Source organism: Trachymyrmex cornetzi, unplaced genomic scaffold, assembly GCF_001594075.2.
Source record: "Trachymyrmex cornetzi isolate Tcor2-1 unplaced genomic scaffold, Tcor1.1 scaffold83, whole genome shotgun sequence".
Classification (NCBI taxonomy): domain Eukaryota; kingdom Metazoa; phylum Arthropoda; class Insecta; order Hymenoptera; family Formicidae; genus Trachymyrmex; species Trachymyrmex cornetzi.
The window spans coordinates 3,338,688-3,364,014 of NW_017300169.1; the positions used below are offsets into that span (position 1 = coordinate 3,338,688).

Consider the following 25,327-nt stretch of genomic DNA (forward strand, 5'->3'; position numbering starts at 1 on the left):
AAAAAAAAGTTTTCACCACGCCCGCATCGGCGGCTCTCACGAGATATCAATTAATTACCGTCCTAGCAACAGTGGTGATTAATTGCAATAAATTTCGATTGTCTCGGTAACATTCTCCGCGGAAACAATAATGCGCGGTGAGCGCCTGTCTGCCAATGCATGAAGGATTTTTTTCTTTTTCTTCGACGTTATCACGTTCGTGTTTTTTGAATTATCTAGTAGAAAAGAGTTAATTAACTTGTACTTGTGTCACAGCACATTTAAATTTATAAATATTATTAGGATGTCGGAATACATGCAAAATTGAACACAAGCTTTTACTTCGTTTTTTTTTAACAGCTAACGGCTGTTACGTAACTTTTGTACTCTGTTTAAAACAACCCTCTAGATATCTCATATTCGCAATAAATTTGCGATGAAGTTTCTTTATGCCGCAAAACGTAAAACACAAAAGTTTATTTTACGAACTATTGGGAACTAATTATTCCATAAAAACAGAAGAATTTTTATCAGATAAAATTATTATGAAAGAACCACGCTCTCCGAAGTGTTGAAATAAGTTGAATATTGTTGAATACATTTTAACACATTAGCAGTCGTTGATAATTCATTCACGTAATTTCTACACGCGGAGCAAACAAATATTTTACATCGCAGAGCGGAATATGCCATAAAGTATTCATGACTGCCACTCGGTTTGACTCCGGTCTCTTTTTTTACTATTTTTTTTTTGTTGCGCGCGCTACTACCGTAAGAGCGGCAGATTGTAACAATAAATATCCTGCGTTCGGCCATGCGGCAATTAAAACCGGTTATTACGTTTTCAACATAACGGATACAATCGGTTCCGTTTTCTGGACGTCAAACAACAGCGATGTATACGCCCATTAAAAGCGCCCCTTTCGTGAATTTTATCTTAATTCCTTTTTTTTACTTTCCTTCAAATTACCGAAAAAGTTTATATAACAAAATATATTTCATTCGCCCTAAGAAAGCGGACGTGGATGTTTCGACGTAGCCTAAAGCATATGATGTAATACGATGTTTATAGCGTTTGCGTTTTACGATGACGGCCTTTTTCGTTTGTGCCGACTCGTTTGTGAGACCGACTCCACTGTGACCCGCCCTGTATGTACAATATATATATGTACACACACACACACACACACACACACACACACACACACACACACACACACACACACACACACACACACACACACACACGATGTTTGGCTTTTGCTGGCACTCGACAGGGCAATGAGTACGATTGCTGAAATTCCTTTCGATTCCGAGCATGGCTTTCCGCCAAGACAGACTAGGAACCGTGTGTTTCCTGAAGATTCTTTTCCCCCTGCCTTTCTTCTGTTTTGCAGTTTTCTCTATCTCGTCTAAAATCGATCGCAACGAACCTAAAAATTTCACATAGATACGTAGATTGGGGTGAAATGGTGGATTGGCAGAAAAATTGTGAACGAAAGAAAATGACGTTTGGTCTTTCTACTTAGACTCCTCCTCATATGTCTTGAATTCTATACATATAGCACATCTAGAAACCTGAATCTCACGGATCTTAGAAGCTTTCGAAGAAAGGTATCTTTTATTTCTTTTATCATGTTTCCTTTACATTCTCCTCTTATTCCGTCGAAAAGCATTTCTCGCTATGCATTTCTCGCGCGAAGAGCAGGTGCAACATCCTGCACATGTCGAACTGCTACGTCGAGATTACTAAAGTTACTTCCTAATTGTCCTACTTTTCGCGATGAAATTCGCAGTTTATTGTGGTGCAACGTTACTGGTGGCTTATCATGCCATGAAATAAATGTTGCAAGGTGCTGCATTGACGTAGCGTCCTGGAAGTTTCCGGCGTGTTTCAATCAGAAAGAGTTTGTAAGCTGGCGGTGCTGCCAATCTGTGGCAGCGCATTAATTAATCGCAGACGAATATGAGCGAGACGCGCTCGGATCGACATGACGGATATTCCTTCTCATAATAAATAACGATTATGTGGATCGAGTACACAGGTTTGCGAGAAGCATTTTATCTTACCATAAATCTTTATTCTATTTTTTTTTAATATATAACTTGAAAATGCAAATTAAATTCACACTGACATGGAAGGTCATTATTTTAGAATTAACCTCATTAAGCATTTATTCGCATATTCCGGAATTAATTTTCCAGTTTCATTTTATCTTGACGGAAGAGATTGTGTAATTAAATATTCTTAAATTAATTACGTAATCCCGCCAGTCAAATTTGAGGTAAGAGGAAAAAAGAAGTAGTGGAAGCGCTAAAACAGCTTCAGAGAGATGGAATGCACTGTGTTCTCTTGCAAAATCTCATTCTTTCGCTCTTGTCGCCATGCATTTTATCTTTTCTCATCGTGCTGCTTGAAAGTAAAGAGACGATCACGAATCAAAGGAAGAGAAAAAGAGAGAGACTACGATGTAGAGAAAAAAGGACCCGCGATACAGTACCGGTGATGCTGCGGATTCTCAGATTTCCGTGGAATGCGATGCGCGAAGCTTACCGCTCGTGCGGAATTCTCTGAGCTCGCGTACACGCGTCGTACTTGAGTACTCGTAATCTTCGTGTCTGGAATTAATTTGCTGCTACAATCGTGAGAGCACCGACAGATTTTGTCGTTCAAATCTTCGAGAACAATGCATCGTTGTCGCAAAAAGATAAAGCTTCAACCGCTTCCACGCTAATTTCTCCGGTCTGTTTCTACTCCACGTTAATTTCATGAGAAACACTAATTGATAGTAACTCGTGGTGGTAAAAGATAAAAGACATGATTAATAAGATGATGCAATCTGGAAGATTGCAATTCAAAACATATCTTGAAAATGTAAATTAACCTTATTCAATAACCTAATTCATTTAGGGTCTATTTGATCCAAAATGTAGTTTATTTTTTTACTTATTTAATATTTTATTAAAAATTTTTTTCTGTATTTGATGACTTCTGCCTGTTATTTATCTACAGTTACAGCTACATTTATTATCATAAAATCGCGACATACATGTTAACCCTTTTAGATTTTATTGGAACTAACAATTCTCAATCTTGATCCAGGCTCCAACGAATAAATCTAAGGATAAATATGAAATCTGCCAATGCGAGCCAACACAGGTTAGATGTGTGTAAATTCATATTATGGGTGCATTCAGAACGACAACCGCTCACTGAGCGCTTAGTGAGCGATTGTCGTTTTGGCGCACCCATTTAAATCTTGAAAAGAATCACATATAGGTACTCTTGGTGCTAACACGTCTTATTTAACAGATCATTGTTAACATTATTACATAATTTGAAATGTATGATTTGAGTATTCCGTTAGATACGACAGATAACATTGAAATCATATTATGAATGTATGTTAACGATACTCCAATTTTATTGTATTCTGTCTCTCATATTTAATTATACGAACGGATTTTGTCATCAATATACTGAACAGATCCAATCGAAGGGTTTGAAACGTCTGTAATCCTTTTCAAAATTTAAATATATGAATTTACACACATAAATTTATATTCTGGCTTATATTCTAACCTGTATATTGGCTCGCATTAGCTGATCACATTTATTCTTGGATTTATTGGAACTATACTAAAAAAATTTTTTTAATTTAGTTTATGCGTATTTAAATAAATAATTCGTACTAAAAAATTGATTTTTTCAAAATTCTATTAGGTGTACAACTTCGCTTCCGTCGTTTTTTTCCCGAAATTCGAGGCGTTATTGTAAAAAACTGATTATACATTTATGATTCAAAGTATTGTCCATATTGACATATCGACCACTACTTTCTCCCATCTTTCGGGCAGCGTACGAATCCCGCGTCGAAAAAACTGGTCATCTTTTGAGGCGATCCACGAATCGATCCAATTTTTTACTTCTTCATAAGACCAGAAGTACTGGTCAGCCAGGCCGTGTGCCATCGAAACAAGTGATAGTCAGAAGGAGCAACATCTGGAGAATACGACGGGTGGGGTAGGACTTCCCATTTCAACGTTTCCAAGTATGTCTTGATCACTTTCGCAACATGGGGTCGAGCATTGTCATGCTACAAAATCACTTTATCGTGTCTCTCGTTGTATTGCGGCCGTTTGTCTTTCAATGCTCGGCTCAAACGCATCAATTGCGTTCGATACCGATCGCCTGTGATTGTTTCAGTCGGTTTTAACAGCTCATAATACACTACGCCGAGCTGGTCCCACCAAATACAGAGCATGACCTTGAAGTCGTGAATATTCGGTTTGGCCGTCGACGTGGAAGCATGGCCGGAAACTCTCCATAATTTTCTGCGCTTGGGGTTATCGTAATGGACCCATTTTTCGTCCCCAGTCACAATACGATGCAGAAATCCCTTCCATCTTTGCCTTTCAAGCAGCTGTTCACAAGCAAACAAACGCCGTTTAACATCTCTCGGCTTCAACTCGTACGGCACCCAATTTCCTTGTTTCTGAATCATTGCCATGACTTTGAGGCGTTTTGAAATGGCTTGTTGAGTCACTCCCAATGATCGTGCCAATTCTTCTTGATTTTGACACGAGTCTTGATCAAGTAATGCCTCCAATTCTGCATCTTCGAAAACCTTCTCTCTTCCACCGCTATGCCGGTCTTCGACGTCAAGATCACCGTTCTTGAAGCGTTGAAACCACTCACGACACGTGCTTTCACTAATAGCGGCCTCACCATAAGTATTTGAGAGCATTCGATGAGCCTCAGCCGCAGATTTCTTCATATTGAGGCAGAAAATTAAAACCTCCCGCAAATGACGAGAATTTCGTTCGTAAACTGACATTTTCAATCGAGAATAACTTTATGATGCAGACACAAATCGACTAATGTTTCTATGGGATTATGTTGATAGATGCCCAAGTTTATTGTATGACGTCTATGATCTATTTATTTCGACCACCACTCACCGCTAAATCTATAGGAAAACGGCGGAAGCAAAGTTGTACACCTAATAACTATTTTTCGAACATATATATTATTATGTACATCAGATCTTAGATGAGATCGACAAAATTAAATAATTCGGCGGATAATGTCTTCAAATTTGATGTACGTTACAAAGTACGCTGGGTCTAAAAGGATTAATAAATGGCATGGAACTGGCATCCAATGATCGTAGAATGATGAAGCTACGTCCTCTGGAATATCGACAGATACTTTAATATATTTCATGTACACGTCGAATATCTCGTCTAAATATTTGTCGATCATGTGTTCTTTTATGGGAGGCGCGGGACAGTCTACCTGACGTACTCGATTACGAAGACAGAAAAGCCATCCAACAACAGGTCGTAAAATATATAATCACAATGTAAGTCACGTACGCGTATACTCACACACCCTACATCTGCTGTCTCAAAATACGATTGACATAACTACCGTTGCCGGTCGGTATTATCAAAATTGTGACAAAGTCTCCCTCTTGTACCTCAAACAAGAATGTCATAAACAATCCATTTAACGATGTTGTATAAAAGGAACAATTAAGACGGACAAAACTTGCCAAATTAATTATAGTCAATCCGAAGACTTCCTTGGCAAACTTAATATGCGTAAGCGCGTTTACCGGCAATCACACGCTAGTGAGAGGCCGAACATTCGAATGTATGAAATTTTTATCATAGAGAATTTTGACGTTTTTTCCGTATATAATAAAAAACGGAATGCTCTACATACGACTGGGTTGTCGTACAAGGAGGACGATGCGTCGTCCCTCCGAATAATGAGCCGTTTAAATATTGAAAACGCCAAATGTATGATGAAAGAAACCCGTACATCACGTCTGCTGCGATTACAGAACATATTACAATTGGTTACGAAGCTCAATAAAACCAATCAGCTTTGAGTTTCAATCATAGAATCGTCATTTTCGGTCACGAGTCGCTGATAGATCAAACGCCATATACGATTATCGCTCGACAAAATATCGTAGTGGGCGTACCAACGCTTAGCCAACGACTGTCAACTGATGGCCAAGGTTCTATCAACCAGTACTTATCCAGTACTGGGCCAATAGTTCGCCAGTACCGCGCCAGTATCTGAACTGTGGCTACCAGTAATAGCCCAACACTGAGCTGATTGTAAAACTCTATAACTATATATATAGATAGATGTAGATAGAGTATATACCGACATATTCTGACAAAGGATTTTGCCATCCGACGCGTGAAGGAGCGAACACAATTAAATTTTTCGTTTTTTCTCTGACAGAAAAAGTGAGGGAGCCTTTGTCATATGTGTCACGCGCCGTATGCTCGGTCTATCTATATCATATCCATATATGATAGTGGGCCTTTTGTTGATCGCTCGATTTTCGTCGCAACATTTAGTTTAGATAAGAGTATTTTTCCCAAAGACGTGAATTGAGTTTCTGTAGGAGAGTTTGGACAGGAAAATTTTTCATAAAGCATTTCGTAAATATTTTTCGCATCAAAACGAGGCCGACATTCGGTAGTGATTAATTTCTTTCTCTCGCAGCTCACTGTGCGCGTGATAATGGAGATTTTCGAGAAACTTTTCTCTCTCGTTTCTTTGCTATTGTCAGCTTCCTCGTCGCACCTTCATGCCCATTAGTCCATCAGTTCTTTCGATGTCGGTATAGGTACTCGCTGCCGATAGACAGATCGTTCTTTCTTATCCGGGTGCTGATACTCTTCTGGATTAGGCAGTGTGCGGGAGTTGGAGTAACGTAATTTAAAAGCCGGAAATGTGCAATCGGGAGCACCATCAATCCAACGCCAACCGCAGACATTTAAGTTTTTTCTTTTATCTTTTGCTGTTGTCTTATTTACATTGTAACTTATACTGGAATATATAAATAATAGTCTATTGTCGTAAAAATTGTAACTCTTGAAACGAATATACAAACGAATATAGAGGATAAAGAAAATGATAAGATTTTATTTAATTCGACAGTCCCGTATTTTTACAAAAAATATTAATAAAAAAAATAGGAGTTTTGTTATCACATCAAAACTGTTGCTTTTGTATATTCAATGGAAATTCGTTATAGTAGTTATTCGATGCTACGGTATAACTTTTAATTCAAAATAAAAATATATTGCCGAATAAATTTGGAAACATTTGTCTCAGTAATAAGAATTCACTGCTGGAAATCTATTCTCTGCAATTATATTTTATTGTTATAACGAAATCAATTTTATTGATAGAAAAATGTGCTAACTCTATAATAGAATAATTTGTAAATTTAGTTAGTAAAACTATTTTGAGCAAATAATAGCATTTTTTAATCTTGTTATTATTCATAAAAATTTACTATGATTACATGAAATGTCAAGAAATTTTTTCTTTACCGCATATAATGAACAGATAAAAAGAAGTATATATAAAAAAAAAACTATAGAGAAATTATTGTAAAAACTGTTCAATGTGTTGCTTTGAAAGATTAGATATTTTGCAAAACTCCACATTTTTATATCCCTAGATCGTTTCCTTTGTATAGCGGGAAAACGTTTCAAATTTCTTGTATATACGTTGTAATCGCGATCGGCTGAAGTGTTGGATGTTGAAGTATTGGACGAAACACCGCGTATATCGTTAGAAAACCATCTTGAACCACCATGGATATAATCGACAGCATTCAACGCGAGGAAGTGACGATTAACGAATTACCGTCGAAGTTAAGAATCCTCATCGCCACACCATTATCGTGCGGGACAGACTCTGATGTCGAGATTGATTATCGCAACACGCTCGGCGTTACCTCAAGTTATTCGATGCAATTACGAGAAATTTATCTCGCCGCCGTCATTCTCCATTTACGTCACGCCGTGAAAATTTACGCAACTCCGCGGTGAAACTTGCGCGTAAATAAGGCTTCCTACACGCCGGTGACTTGAGAATACTCCGACGTATTTTTTCTTATTTCTTTCACCAGCGCGCTCGATTTTTATTCTCAATGCTGACCGTAACGATATTAACTTCATGAATTGTCGCGTGAGCCAGGAGACGAGGAAGATAGATATCCTTGTACGGAGAATGCGCTCTAAATTAGTCTATAAATCTACAGATCAGAGGACGTTTCTGAATCAGTCCGATTGAGGGATTTACGACATTGGTATTGCGTGCGACTTTAACCATCGAGTTTGTGAAATTTGCCCGGATATTCCCCCGTGATTGGTAGGACCGATTGGATACGTCACATGGCGTAATGAAGTGCCATATCTGCGACGGAAGACATCGTATGGCTGCAGGAACGAGGCGATCGAAGGATAATATCTGCGGCCGAGAGTTTGAGTGCGGTCAGACGCGTGATTAATTGCCCGAGTCTCTCGAAACGCTGACTAAAGGCCCGATGTTCCGTATCCGCAGGACTGGCACGTCGACCGGCTTGCAAAATTAATAACTAGCAGCGTTGGATGAAAGGTAGGCTTAAGAGATTTCTCGTCGGCACGCCCCGGTAACTGTCGTTCAATCCCGTCATGCAGCTCCGATCCCCTGAAGACACCTCCCACACGTCATACATGTCAGCGATTTCTGTGGGGAGTCATAATCTGACGCCTTGTTTCCCGCGACGAGAGAACCCGAGCGCGAAACGATTCTTTTTTTTTTTTTCTTTTTTCATTATAATCATTTCACGGGTGACACACAACCAGCTAGTTAGAACGCAGTGTTTCTAGGATTCTAGATATTGAAATATTTAGAATTTATCGAGTTCTTGATATAGATTATTCATGTTATACGGAGAATTACAGTCTCTGAAACCGGTAGATATTTTACATAGAATCTTAAAACATCGGACGTGTACAGAAATGGAACTAAACCCGCGAATTCCCGCATTTTCCTGGGTGACTACTATTTACTCTTTTAAACAGAACTGAGATTCCCCGAAGGATTATTTTCGATAGCTCGCGCGGGTACAATCTGTATTCCTTCTGTCGAAAGATGGACGATTTGATTGTGAAGAATGTGCAGTCCACGACGAATTTTGCGACGAACTCGTTCTGGAAATATGAACGTAAAATACAAAATCGTTGTTGAAAGAGAAGACTAAGAACAACATCGAATGAGAAATTGTTATCTGAGACAGAGTGAGGCAGAGATTAAGTCGCACTTAACCTTCTAAGATGTCCACTCGAAACGCTCAGGAAGAAGTTGAAAGATAATTGAACGGCGTGTCGAGGACTAGTATAAAAGTATCGCAAGTTTACTGCAACGATTCACAGTTAAATCTGTCGACACCGATCGATATGTATTTATTATTCATTAAAACGTGGCTCCGAACAGTGTTTATCTTCACGAGTAGCGATTAAGCGGATCTGGCAGCTGGGATATTAATAACTCAGATCACATTCGTCGTCACGTGCTTGGGTTTCTCTAATAATACTCATCTATTCTTACCACAATGTATTGCAGCAGGTTTACGAGTTCCCGCGACACAAAATGTGTACTTTGTCAAACTGTCAAACTAATTGCAAAGTATTTTGCTATCTATAAGAGTAACGATGTGTACGTTTAGGTCACTGGAGTGATAAACGTGTATGTTCACTTGCAAAATTCCTTTGTGGTTTCAAGTCAATGCGATACTTAAAAAAAATTAGATTGGATGTATGTACCTTGCTGCGGCTTGCATTATAAAACTTTCGAAGTTCTTATCTTAGTGCACATCTCAGTGGGATTGGAGATTGAAGTTGGAGAGAGAGCCTCTTGATAACGTGGAGATAACACGCATACCTTCATATGCGCACGTACATAATGTAATATTGTAATATTTTATCATTAATATCTTCCTAAGATGTTTATTTATAGCAATAATATTAGATTTTGCTTGACAATTTAATTTGTGATATTGCTACTTTAGCTTCGGTTTAAGACTGTGTTTCAAGATCGACAAATAATCGGCATACAGTTAGCTTGAAAATCGTATGAATTCACAATAAGAAATATTATTAATCACGAAGAATTGTCTTGACTGAATAAGGCGTTTTTTAAAATGTCGTCTCAGATATTATATTTAGATCGAAATAATAAATTGATATGAAGTAATTTAATTCCACACGTGTTAGATAACTATCGAAACGTTCCAAGTTTCTTGCAGTGCGACGGACTCGTTTACATACTTCCACTGTACCGTATGGCTGCTCTCAGATGCTATTTAAACTTTAAGTGACTTTGTGTTGAAGAGCCTTAAGCACGCTAATTGAAAACAACGAGGTACCAAAGCAGCCACAGGCGGGCTAACTATGGCCGTGGCGATTCGCGTGGCCCACTTAGATGGATCAGAATAGCATGAGAACTGTGCGACAACGAAAATTTTAAGAGAACCTCTCTTCTGTGCGTGCGCCGAAAGTTTCTCGCGATATTTAAGACGTCGTACCGCGACGGGCAAAATTCTGCCATTTCGCAATCAGAAGTTATCATATAAACAAACATATCTAAAATTGTCTCTTATCCTTTATTAATATTAACCGGTATTTTCATTTCGAAATTTTCTTAATTGGTATTTGCGAGTTCAGGGTACTTTAAATTAATGTGTCTTTATTTAAAGTTAACGTAATTAAACGATTTTTTATTTTAAAGGTAAAAATTCAAAGAGTAAGATTATATAATTTAAAATTATGTAAGGTTGTGAAAAATGTTTGTTATAAACAATTTTTCACAACATAGTTGAAGAAATGTTCATATAACCCGCAAATACCGATTAGGATTAAACAAAGGGTTTGATCGATAAGAGACTGATAGATTGATTGTAAGATCATACCGAATCGCGTATATAAAGGCGTGAAGAAATTACTGGTTACATTTTAGTATCATTGTAACGGCGCGGTGGCATTTAGAAATATTGCGACTGAAGGAGCTCTTAAAGCGATTCAGAGTATTCTCTTTTCAGAATGACATGCAACATATTATGGGGCGTATCAGAGATTGTCAGCCGGCAGATTTCATGGATCTGTGAATCTCTAAATGCATTTGGTCGTTCGCATGAGAATCGCGTCTAAGCACCCATGTTTAGATGCATCTTACTTTACGGACTATCCTCATCGTATTCAAGTTTGGTCTACAAAGTTGCAACGACGAACAGAGCGGGGATTAACTCAACTATCAGTGTAACTTGAGCATTCTGAGTATTCGTATCCGGCTGAAACGTATCCGTCGAGTAAAGATATTTCAGCGAGCGATGCAGTAGAAACGATCGCTATAAGTCAGCCATAGCGCGCAGCTCGCTGAAGCATTGACCGGTTGTTGCAACTGCATTGAAATTCTTTACGGTTAAGTGCATTCGAATTGACCCGAGTAGCGTCGTCCTGGTTTTTGCGGAACTTGACTAAATGTAAAAACTCGTAGTTCCAATGAATTCATTGTTGTTACTTTTCCACTCGTATCACCATTTTTAACGGCTTAATGTCTTCCCGGAAGCAGCAGTGAAGAATATTATATTGGAACATTTTTAACGAATTCTGTTTTATGAATCTACGGGAAGTTTTTTTTTTATAAAATTCTATATAAAGTTTTAACACATTCTCTAATGAACTAAATTTGTGGTAACCGACACAATGGTTTAAATGTTTCCTTAGTTATAACTGTTGTACATTAATTTTTAATATTTATGAAATTGCTGCATTTATATGCAGCGTATATAACTGTGGTTCACTATTTAAAACAATACGCTTCAATTTGTATGTTAATTTTTATTAGCACTTCCATTCGCACTTATCACTGTCATATATCAGTGATATATCACCATTAGCCACCCTTATCAGTGCCATTTGAAACAAAAATTTGTTTCATATTTTTCTGCAAAATTCACCAGGAAAAATAGTAATATCAGATTATGTCAACGATGACAAACAGCGTTCGTTAAAATAAGTCTTAAAAATTTAGCTGAAAAATTGCAACGTGCAGCGTCGCATTACGTATCGAATCATTTTTTCAGCACTCCCGGAAGTGAAGCTTATGTTCGGACGTCACACAAATTTCGCGACGTAAATAGAAGAGCGTTCGTAGCATTCGTTCGTTCTTCTTTTTTCTTTCTTTACGTTTTTAGAACGGAGTTCTAGCGGTTTCGAGCTTGCGACTGAGTAAACACTTGTCGTCTGTCTAATTTTCTTTTCTCTGTCTTCACGTTCGTCGCTCTGTTGCAATTTTGGTTGTCTCGTTTTTTACATCTATTTCCCCCCCCCCTCTCTCTCTCTCTCTCTCTCTTTCTTTCTACACCTCTTTTTCCATCTTTTTTCTTATACTCTTGTTTCGGAAACACAGAAAAACGAGACCTTGGTAAACAAATAAAAAAACGAGAGAGAAAAGACAAAAGAGCCAAATTTACTTTTAAAAGAGTACTCGAATGCCAAATGGCTGGAAGCAGTCTGGCTCTATATTTTCAATTGATCTAGAATCTACTGGTCGAAAATTCAAACCCATCCTTCGTGGCTTTTGTTCCATCTTCACTTGATGATATCTCGGCGTTCGTCAGTTTTGATAACTGAAACAGAACAAAGGAGAACGTGGGGAGGGAAATTGGAGAAGAGAGAAAAAGAAAGAAATAGAGAGAGCATCGAGGTAAAGGATGTTCTAGAAGACACAATTGATGGAAAAGTAACTGAAAGTGATGTGCTTTTCCGGCGTGTAGAATCATAATTACGGTTCTATGTATATAATCACTGTATATTTTAAAGTGCGAAATTCAAAAGCACACAAACGGTTTTCCTTCGGCATTTGCAAATGTCATTTCGCGAATAATGAGGCTCATACGCAAAATGATATTGGATGAAATATCATACATCATAATAATCTCATTGTTTTCTTTCGTTCAATGCTGTTCTCGTTTTCTTTGATGTTCATGTTATATAATATATATACATATACGTGTTTCTCATCCCTGTCCAAAATAAAGGAAAAAGACTTCAAAGACTAAGAGGAGACGAGTAATTCAATACTGATCCTTTATTTATTCAAATAAAAGTCTATATACTTTTATATTAATTTAATTATAGTGCGAGATAAGGGCAATTGAGAGCAATCGCAGTTAACATTAACGTATATATATGTACATATTGATAACCAAGAATGATGTAAAAATTACTTATATATCATCATTGTATGTGAATATGTATATACGCTAATATATATTAACTGCGGTTGTTCTCAATTGCCCTTATCTCACACTATGATTAACTTAATTTATAGAATCCGAGAGCCAAAGGTTTAATTATAACTTAGTTTAATTATAACTTAGTAATTTTATAAAAGTCTATATAATCATTTTGACACATCTCGTAAATTGTAATGACTACGCGTGTGTAATCTCATATCGGTTCAAAGGTTAATAACAATTTTGAAATTGATAGGCCTCGCGATTATCTCTCACGGCGAAGGAATCAATAACAATCTTATCAATATTTTTAATTACTTTGCTCGAGATTGTTGCATCTTTAATTCAGCTTTTCTCGATGGATCGACCAGTCCTCTGGTTACGCTTACGAACAATCGCCTCTCGAAATTTCAGAACAATGAAAACAAAGGAGAAACCAAAGGAAACTTTGCGGATCGGGTCATGATGGAAGTAATATAACTTACTTAAGTTAGTTTTCGCGGGCTGACGTTTAATTGGATAGAAGAGGAGAAAATGAAGAATCATAAATAATATTTTTTGATTAAACAGCAGTAAATGTTGAGACGTTACTCTCTTCCGCAAGTTGCGTAATTAAATCGATCTGGGAATCTGTTATCTCTCACCTTGTGTACATATATAATATTTGTCTCTCTCAATATTATTTTTTTTGAACGAATAAAATTAGAATAATTTATCGCGAAAAATCTTTGTATGAAATAAAATGACAGCCATTCATATACTTTTTTTTTTATCAAACTGAGGCTGATATTCATTAATTCTTATATTTGAGACTGTCTTAAATACAGCTTTAAAATGTTATAAACTAGAAGGACTGTAGCATTTAAAATATTACTTGAGACGGTCTTAAAATAAGAATGGATTATGAATTCCGCCCTAAATCCCATTTTCGGAATAATACTGTTTAATAAAATCGAAATTATTTTAGATCAAATCTGGTTGCAAAACGAACTCGTTTCGGTTAACATGACGGGAAACTCTTTGAAAATAGACGCGCACGCTGCACTAGCAGTTGCCAGGCGTTATTTCATTCTCGAAATTGACAGCGACATCGATCTTTTGACGCAACCACACGCCAGTATCACGCCCGAAATGACACATGAAATCGGATTCCCGCGGGCAGAAAGCGCGCGGTTAATCGACGAAAGATTGGACGCAATATTCAGTGGTCAGGAATAACTGGACGTTTATCGCTGTTACTTGCTGAGAGCTCTCGCACTCAGGATCAAACTTGGATAATTTGGATCTCCAAATGGCATTTGCGCGCGAAAGGGATGGTTTCTCGGAAGAGGACGCATGTTCCCAAGTGCGGGATTACTCGGTAGACCTGCGCGCCGCCGCCGTATCATTTAAATGCAGACAGGCAGGCCGACGCGGGTGGTGAGATCAGCCAAAGACATAGAACATGGATTACACAATCCGTGTGTACATTTGGTTGACAAAAATAAAAAAAGAAAGATAGGGTGCAAAGACGGCTAGTCTCTGTCTTTTTCTATTCAACAGTATTGTGTTACAAAAAGAGGAAAGATTGGCTATCTTCACGATCCTTCCCTCTCATTTTTGTTGACCATTAGATATACTATTTATATATGGATGGCGTGGTCCATGCCTGTGTCTTGGAGATCGGGGTAAGGTTAAAGGTCGATGTCTCGGTTCTCCGACGCGATACACCGCGAAATTACCTTCCAGGTGAGGCTTGTCGTTCCCATGGAAACCAAGTTAGCCCCAGCTCCCTTTCTCTCCTAGGTCAGGACCGATTTACGTTCTCTCCCATTTGCTCACCACCGCTGGGAAAACGTCCTCTCGAAACGAGATGCGTATTTATTGCCGTAACTCTTAAGCCTGATTTATAATGGCGCAAGCAATTAATTATAAAAATTGATCAATCATAGTCGAATATTCTCTTCATATTTAACTGTGATTGGTTATCAATTCTTATAACTGGGGTAACTATCCTTATTACTATGCCTTTAATTAAACTATAAAGAAAACAAACACAAATAAATAAGAAAGAGTATTTTTTATTATGCTAAATTACACAGGCCCACAAAAAAAGTACCCTGTGCTGGGGTAGAGACCCAAGCGATTCTTATGTATTTTGAGTCGCTGAATACGAATCTGATATCAAAATAGAACCATCCAGGGCAAATTTTCAATCTAGACTGAAAAAATGACCCATTTTTCTCATTTTTGACCCATTTTTTCGTTCTAGATTAAAAACTTGCCCTGGATGGTTCTATTTTTATGTCAGATTTGTATTCAGCGACTCAAAATATATAAAAATAGCTGGGTCTCCACCCCAGCACAGGGTACTTTTTTTTGTGGGCCTGTGTTATTAATGTATACGATATCAAAGATAAAGATTCTATTTTTTAAAGTTTAGTAAACATTTTTCGAAAGATACATATCACAATTTAGAAAAATTTGTGTAAGTCTAATAATACCGCAAGATTTTAAGTTGTCCCTTTTTTTTACTATAATTACTTTTTTAACTATAGTTACTTATAATTTCAATGTACACTCATAACACAATGCTCTCAGCTAATACTAATAGTATGTCCTATATTGGAGCTGAGAGCGTTGTGTTATGAGAGTACATTGAAATTATAAGTAACTATAGTTAAAATAATGATTTATACAATATTAACTTAAATAATTAGCTTACTTCTATTATGTATTTGAGTCATCTGTTAAAATGTGTTATGTGGAAAGACACACAAATTAACGGCAAATTAACAGAACCATCATCTTTTGGAAAGGCACTAATAGAAACAAAAACATTTTCTTTATTTTTATCAAAAACATTATAAAACATTAGCATCTCTTAAATGAAAAAAATATTCTAAGAAAAAGAAATAGTTGAAGATATTGTGATTTCAAGCAAACAAAATTAAAGCTGCAACATATAGTAATTAATTCAGTAATGAACAAGTCGGTTTAAAAATACATTAATAGGGATAGTTACCCATTTATAACAACGCTTACGCAATTGTAGAATAGACGAACTTTACACGTTCGTTAGACTTGAAGTACATACATGAACAGATAGCGAGCTTTGACTACCCGTTTTAGCCGACCACCGATTGTTACCGCCCACGATAATCCCACGTAAATCGTTACGATTATTTGTATGCGTCCAGGTAATAATGCTAACGAGTAATGATGGCACTGATCACTCGAGTGCCCAGTTGGCGTAAACCAAATTAACCAATCGCTCGTTGGACAACGACCGTTAACTTTTCATTCCAACTAGCGTGGCTAATTAGCTAATTCGATACGGAGATACGATTGCAGGAAGCGCGTGCGCTCTTAATGAGATAATAATTTGCATATTAATGCTCCCCCATCGGAAATTCACTCTCTGCTTAACATGATGTAACGCGAAATTTTATCCGCGTAAAACAACAATCGCTTCACGTCCTCACTGTTAATCGCCTTGGCTGTTGATTAAAAATCGAAACAGCTACAACTCGCCAAGAATTACCCGACACTATATACGTTCCGATCGACATTAATTATTCGTCGGAATTAATGGAACCGCTATAATATAGAGAGCTGCACCCAGTCTCTCACAGCATACCATGGTAATATTTCAAACAACACGATATTCCGGTATTCACCATTAATACGTTTTTACATCGAACGATTAACTATTTCGCCAAAAGTATATAATAATGTCGGAAGTAATATAAAAAGTAATATAATCGTTCAATTTTTAGTGCACCGTCTTTTCGTGAAGTATTCCGTGACGCAACCGATCGCAGAGAACCTTCAAAAAGTCATACCAAACTGCCAAAACGCGCTCCGTATCGCGCGGGCACACACGCGGCATGTATTGATATATGAAAAGTCGCGACGTCTCCCAATATGCAGCGTCCCTCCGCCGCGACGCCAACGGGAGACCAAGTGCCGACCGACGAAATGTACTCCTGAGATAATTCGAGACGTCTCGGGATCGGATTCGTCCTTGCCAACATGACGTCAGCTCTAATCCTCGCCTTCGAGAAGTGTCGTTTCGAAGTCGGATTTATTCTGCCTGAATTCCAGGGAGGATCTACCCTCCAGTCGGCAGTATGCGTGCTCGTCTCTTGGAAGATTGATACAGGAACGACCACGCATTATCTTACCCCTTGGAAAGAGAAAAGAAAATTTCTTCAAGGATCTTTCTTTCCCCCTATTTTTTCTCCCTTCCTTACAATATATTTAATTTCTTACAATTTATCTTCTTTCAATTTCGAAGTTATCCCAAAGGGAATAGCATTTTTTTTCTGATTGTCAATCTACTCTCTGCTATATATAATCTGAAAATTCTTCGAACGAATAATCTATTAATCTCTTGCTTATTCAATCGCACCTACATTGATCCCTTCCAATCTAAGATTTGAAAGTTTCAGCAATTTGTGAAATTTATTGATGTAATAAAAGATTAACTAATGAATAACGGAAAATTGTCCGTATATTATAGAAAACTTTCGATTCATTAGCTCATGCTCTCTTACTAATTTAAAAAATTAAATATGTGTATTTTTTTTATTAAATTATGCATTATTTTCTGCACTCAAAAAAGTGATCTTGCAGTTACAGCGAAAATTATCTAAGAATAAAAAATAGCTAAAATAGATAAATTTCTAGCAAATACTGCGATATTGGATAAGTATTGCATCTAATCATGTACATGACAGGCATAGAATTTAGATTTGTGTTATAAATTCTATGCGTACGATACATAAATTTCTATCAGACACAAAAAACAGCTATAATTCTAGCTGGATCAGCAAAATATTTTTTTGCATGTGTATTTAAATGATTTAAATTTGTTGATCAAAATTATCGTTTTTATATATTTCCGAAATATTATATTTGGAAACTCTGAAGATCTTAAATCACTAAAATATGAATGTAACGTGTCATTATTGAAATGAATAAATTATTATTTATTTTTTAATGCTTTGATATTTTATTATTTTATTTTTAATATGCTTTTTCCGTTATGTATACTGAAATTTTTATTTCCATGATATAAGCAATTTGCAAAATTGCAACGTTAATAAAATGTGCTGTGCTTTATACGTGTATTCCATTTCCATTAATGGATCAATATCGCTCTTTCAGGCAATTTACTCGTTTGACGGATCCCGAAAATATATTATCTATGGAATTAGCTAACTGAACTATTGTGAAAAGCGAGATTAATCTCTTTCTCTCACGATATCCCGTACCACAGATATCGTGGAAATGTCGACAACTTGTCAGACATTCCGAACAAGTAGTCCCATAATACGTATGGTTACACTCTCGTCACAGGAACTAGAATCTATGAGAAAGATATTTTGAAACGACGTTCCTTGCAGTGAATCAATTCCACAGTTTCCTGCAGCTCCGTTTACACATTTAACGGATAACAATCTTTTACATGTACCCACTTTCAACTCTATAATGCACACTAGTGTCTTTTCCAGCGAAAAAATAATTCTTCGACGAGGAATATATTCTTGCTGTAAAGTTTTCCCACATATTTTTCCGCGAATTTTCTTCTTTATAAAAGAGACCATATTTTTTTAACCGCGTGTATGTTTTAAATTATAAACTATTTTCTTCGTAACTTTATTATCAGTATCGCGAAGGATTTGTTTCTCACGGTCTACCGACGTGATTCTGTTAAACAAATAACTCACGGTAGATCGCTGAATGTGAAATAGATCGTCGTTTAACCCATTCCTCAGTAACTGATCATCTACGTTTTACTGTATTACATTACGTACATCTATAGAAGACTATATATACGCAACGTGACGGCTTCAGAAGGGTGACGGTGATATCAAAACGGAAATCTCGATATGCAGATGAAGGTTGAGAGCGAGAACCTGGGCCAATCGTGACGGAGGTCCGACTCTCTTTTCTCTTTCTCTCTCCTATTCACCCTCCAGGGGTGAATTTCTCATCTTCTTCATCCATCCACTGTAGAATATTCAATCGCTCATCCTCTCCGTTTCGTCAGCCAAGTGTGAGTACGAAATTCAAGCGAGCTCCTTCACGAAGTTTCACCCTTTTAGCTGAACCAAAAGCCATCCCTTTCTCCCTTAGTTTCAAATGTCGAATATCTCCCGTTCTCTACTTTGCCACGATTTTTCAAACTAGCTGCATTTTTCCCAATCCTCGTTCAGGTCGTTAACGACTCCACTCGGACTTGACAACCTGATATGCAAATTTATCTTATAATGAAAACGTTATAAGCCGGTGAATAATAAATAAACGCGTAGCACATAAAAACTGAAGATCGTAATTGAAACGAGTATTTTTGCGTTTATTATTAAATCAGCCGAAATTTCTTCATAAATCTTGTATTTGACGAAAAAAAATGCATTGGTCACATTTTTTTTTTTATTAATAAAGCCCTTTTTGAACTATACAATATTCATAATCTTCAATGATAAAGAAACTTTTTTTTTTTCAATTTAAGGTTCCAGTTAAATTAATTATTGCATCGTCGAATTTCACGGCGAATTTTGCATTTGTGATTATTCGGCAGTCCGGCAACCGACCGATGTAAAACAATTATAGCGCAGCATGAGGGGGGGCTTGGACATAACCGCTCTCTGATTACGCGCTTGACCGCACAGAACACGCCGCCGCACACTAATTACATTGTAATATTCAGGCAAACGGTATTTCGAAAAACTATGCTTACACGTGACAACGCTCGACCGTCGGCTTCGTCGTTATGTAGAAAATGCTAATTACATAACTGCTTTGGGCACATCGAGCGTAGTTAATTCAACGTCGTATTAACACCTTGTTTGGCGAACCGCGGGTTTCGCCGTGCGATTTAACCCATGGACTTTTTTTTTTGGTCCTCGACTACAAATTAAATTTTTTTTGCTGTCGCGGAGAAATTTTCTCTCATCGCGTTAATTATCCGTAGCGTCTGTGCGCGCGCGCATTTTATTCATTGTGTATAATTCATCCGCCCATATAAATGCTAATGAAGAGCACATTTATTCTTTATCTATCTCGTTTCATTTTTGTACCAGACATGCACCCTAAATTTACATAATTCGTGCAAATTAAATAATTTTGATTTCTTTTTCTTTCTACTTTTCTATCTGTCGCGTCATTTCTGCAAGTCATGTCGAATCTGCTTTGAAGGACGTTTAAACGAACCTCCTGGAATAGGGTTACGCAATCAGCTTCCTGTACAACCAGGTTTGTTAGCGTGCTTTTCTGCCAGCAAATGCGAATTTTCGCAGCTTAATGAAAAAGCGAATTCAGCGCGATCGGCTGGATAGGTACAAAAGATATAGGTAGATAAATAGAGAGAGAGAGAGAGAGAGAGAAGGAGAAAGAGAGACAAGAAGACAAGAAAATACGTGCTAATAAAACCGGTATTACGAGTACTCGTAGTACAAAAGTACGTTCAGTTACTTTCTGATATTCTCGCTAGGGTAAATATTCTGTGCTGACCACGCTATCGATGATATTATACTCGCTTTAATCGACGAGCTCGGATTATATGATACGATCCGTTTTATAAACGCGCAACTACTTTTCACTAAGCCGTACCACCAAAATCCTAGGGTGCGATGAAAAGGGACCGCTCCAAAGGAGAACTCTTGGCCGAACGAGATTTATTATCGGTTCACAACACACAAAAGCGACGATTCTTCAGTGCCAGTCTCTCCTTCGCAACGATAGAAAAATTTAAACGGAAGGAAATAGGGTACAGTTCTTATTCTGAGAATTTTTATTTCCTCTATATAACACATCGAAGATTGAAACTTTTTCTGTCTAATGCATATGGAATTACTTTGCTAATGAAATTTACATAAAAAGTATGCCAGTCACGCTCTTTCCTGACGAATTGTATTTCGAATCGAAAGCAGAGTCTGTTTAATTGAGATAATTGCAATCCATTTTAAATGCTTTGAAGCATTCTTTGATTGGTTAATTTGTAAAATTCTTTCTTCTAATTTGTTTAGCGAAGTATTAGCAATGTTAAGTGGATTGCACTCTGAAACTGTCTCCGAAGATCAATAGCAATTATATCCATAAGATCAACGACCGTGTTTCACCTTATCTGTCTTTCAGATCGATATTTTGAAAATTGGAGAAAAGCCCTCGAAGATGAACGGATGGATAAATAAAGCTACAAGGACGAATACATGGAAAGAAGGATTCTTCTGAAGTATCTAAAAATTTAGCTAAATACAAATTTACACGTAATTTTATTGAACTATAAAATAATTTGTAGGAATCTCTCAAGCATGATGATCAATGCTGCAAAAAGTCTTGACATTTTAGCAACTCCAGTTTGAGCATTCTACATAATTATTTTGATGGTCCGACAAAATTATATTTAGGTCTGGATTTAGCTAAATTTTTAGACATTTTGGTAAAAACATCCTTTTAATGCAGAAGTGAAAGTTTTTTTATCGAGAAAAATCAAGTTTGCATATCTCCCGATATAACACCGTGATGGAACACGATGTATAATTTTCTAACATAACTTTATCTTTTTTATTGCAATTTCGTGTATACACATTTCTTGCAAGTGTACGAATATTTCTTCTCCTATGATAAGAATGCATGACGGGTGATGAAGAAAGCAGAGCGTGCGAAATTGTTATCGTCGACGCTACTGTTTTCACGTAGAAATATAATATTATACTCGGGGTAGAGTAATGGAATGCTATTTCCGTGCCAGGCTTCTCGCCTTTCTTTAACGGTTTCTCTTTATTTGCATTCCTTCAGCGTTTCTACGTTGGCGTCCCCATGCATCTCTTCTTACATGGCGCGTTCGCATCTCATCAAAATCACCGATGAAGGTTATCGTCCTCGACCTCGTTAGTTATCATTATGAATATTTCGAAGGGTGAAAAAAGTTTCAGAATGTGCTCATTGTTATTTATAGCTCGTTCTATTCGTATCTTATACCTACTTGTTTCGCATACTTCTAATTTTTGTATACTTAAATTGTCATCGCACGTTATGTTTTTTTCCATTAAAATTATTATTTAAAAAAACATAAAATTTAACAGGAAACAGCCAAAATTAACATATTTTCTCTTTTATGTGTAAACTCATTTATTAATCCTTACTTCCCTTTATCATTTTTGTTCCTCGCCATCGTGAGATCATTCCCATTTTACGTTTCTATTAAAGAGTTACACCGTAATGAAATGGTTTTCAACCGTAATTTTATTTAGTTTCAATCTTCTAGTATACGATTAAAAAGCAAAATAGCAATAACACTTGGCGAAATTATGTAATTTTGGCATGTACTTTATCGGCGTACGCAACGTGCGAAATTTTACTCGGCACGAGTGACCCTACGAGAAGAGGAATAAAAGTTAATTCGAGATACAGCGATAGAAATGTAAAAAAAATTTTATAATTTTTTAAAATAGTAAAATTTATTTTCGCACAATCAATAAAGAATTCACAAAAAAACTGTGCTAAAAATTAGCACGGGACATTCGTAGATTTCTCATAAATTGGGAATTGCACATGCTGCGAACGAAGAAGGAAAAAAAAACACGCGGAGCGAGTGACCCGATCGAACCTGAAATTGGCCCGGCTATCCGTCCTTTTTAATCATCCTTGTTAATTACTAACGGTTTTCTCCTCGACAACTGGCTTTTCCGTATATTCACCTCCACTCATCATCACGCCCGTCGCTATCGAGCGATCATCAGTAACTTCCGCCTAGCGGAAAATGGAAAATAGATACATCCTAGATGTAATTTTTGTCGTGTGTACCAAACAAGCAGCCTTGACTAGTGATTTAAATCCAAAAGGATTTTTTATTCGGACGGATTTTTTAAATCTGTCTCCGTACGTATTTTTTATTCTTAATAAAAAGTTTTCTTTTTTTTTTAAGCGAACACGTAACGCGCATTATCGTTTTATTTATATCTCACGATTCTCAATAACTTTCGCCAAGCGTATTGTCATTTTGTAGAACACTTCGGTTTCCAGATGAAAGCTATGGCTAGTCAAAGTTCAATCTCCAAAGGTCGAAGGCACAGAAAGAAAGAGAGAAAGAGAGAGAGAGAGGGGAGAAACGCAGAAAGGTCAGCGTAACGAACGCTGAATTTTATTTGTGGCGCACTTCCAGACATTGATTTCCATGGCCAGCGGCGACACGTGCGCGCCGCGGCGACGTTTTATTTCTATCGAAGTGGAAAAAGCACACACCCGCCATAATGAATTACTTAAGATTCGCACCGCGTCTCACGAAGCGGATAATCCGCTTTACGGAGGAGTCTCTTCTTACTTCGGGTCCCACGCAGTATTGCTGACTGCAGGTTGTCCACTCTCTTCGGTCTCCTCCACCTCGGATTTACTCGAAATTCGCTCACGGGGAACGTGATTAATCGAATCGGAGAGTACGGATTCGAGTAAAGGAAATTTCTCGAATTCGGTTGACGAGGCCTGTTTTGGCCTCGCGCCATGCACACGTCGCCGCTCATTAGTAACAGGATGGAGGTGGGTTGTCGTTGGAAAACGTGGTAAACTTTCTGCATTTCATAATACATAGGTATGAAATAGCGCACAAATCACGTACCACTCGCGAATGCGAGCGTAAGTAACCGAATAATGGGTATTCGCGTCTCTGACGTAAGCTGGACACGCCGGATCTCTCCTAGAAGCGAAAGACTGATCGTGTGCTAACCCTGTTTGACTATTCATAAGTACGAGTGCTGTATTCCGTCGCGGTGTACGTCTCTGTGGATTATAATTTTGTCCCTGGGCATATCTCCAGAGCGCGAAAATCTCGACAACGAAAATAGTGTTTAAATCTATCCCCGTCCAATTTGGAATGTACGTGTCCGTATTTTTTATCCGTTTTTGTTTAAATCAACGATACTTGTTGGGCAGCATGAGCGAAAAAAAATTCTCGACCCGACTACAAGAGCCGTGCTAAAAACGGCTAGCTTCAAGCGAGAGATTAATGAATCCCCGTATTAATGGACGCCCGAGTAGCTTTCGGCATTATCGACTAACGCTGCAATTGGCTCTTTCTCCCCCTCTTTCTCTCTCTCTCTCTCTCTCTCTCTCTCTCTCTCTCTCTCTCTACGAATGTACCCCGACACGCTCTCTCGTACGCCCGTATTGTACATCGGACATCCTTTTCATGTGCCGCAGGTTTCAATTTGTCGCGAGTTAACGCGAATCGGAGACGGGAACTACGAAAGGATCGATCGAGGTTTGTTTGCCGAAAGCTTGCGCGCGGAAGCCCATGCAGAGGCGGCCGCATCCGCCTCTCTCTAAATATGCGATGTAATACTGGATGCTGCACTCACTCTCCAACGATTTGCCATCGCTCACACGGTACCGCTTGTACCTCGTTTACGTTGCGCAAACGCGCGGTTATCATTCGGGACAACATGCGATTTTCGCCGCAGCCCTACAGAGAGAATGTGGACAACGTGAATATGTGTGAATCCTCTCGTGACAGATGAAGAGACGAACCATGAATCTTCCGAGAATATCTCAGACAAAAGTAACGGCGCATTAAATATGTTATTGTTCAAAAAAATATCTTTATATATTTTAGACCGTTATTTATCTGAGCAGGGAAACATTATTTTAGACTTTAGACGGTCTATTGTTTTATGTGGAAATTGTTTACTGTGAAAACATTTGTGTGTGTGTGAGTGTGTGTGTGAAAAGAATCGGAATACACTTATATGTGTAAAATTCATGCGTACGTCAAAATGGTATATATAAAGTTATAAATAGAATTTCATCCCGGAATTGAACACGAATTATAGATTGCCTAAAGTGGAGTTGAGCCTTTATTTTAAAGAATTTTCATTAGATAAAATTGAATTTTAACACACTTTAGACGGTCTATAATTCGTCAGGTTTCAGGATGGAATTCTATTTATATATACTCTTTATTTAATGTTGTTTTATTGATCGCTAATTTGCTCATTCGTATTAAATCTCTCTTATAATTATGCGCTTTTTTGTGTTTGATAAAATTTAAGTTATATATTTTTTCCTGTATAAACAATGTGTGTGTATAATTTTTTTCAAAAGTTGAAAGAAACTCATCCAAATTATGAAAAGGCGGAAATTTAGAATTATCTCCAAATGAGAGCTTCTGTTTCAATTTAATTTTCTTATCGAATTTAGATAAGTAATAAAGATTATCAAATTCTCCTATTTTTATCGAGTCTGTTTAGATTTAATAAGACAAA

The 25,327-nt window shown here is 37.4% G+C and overlaps 1 protein-coding gene across 4 annotated transcripts in view; it reads right to left on the reverse strand.

Annotated features, from left to right (window-relative positions):
* The window catches only part of LOC108768788 (inactive dipeptidyl peptidase 10), an 80,807-nt gene that overhangs the window by 36,277 nt on the left and 19,203 nt on the right, over positions 1 to 25,327 (reverse strand). The window contains exon 1 of one of the 4 annotated variants that reach the window (XM_018519356.1): positions 14,804 to 14,820. The exons of the other annotated variants lie outside the window; for them this stretch is intronic. The gene's annotated coding sequence lies outside the window, so the exon portion shown is untranslated. Of the gene's footprint in view, positions 1 to 14,803; positions 14,821 to 25,327 lie in introns of those variants that run through there. 4 annotated transcript variants of the gene reach the window in all.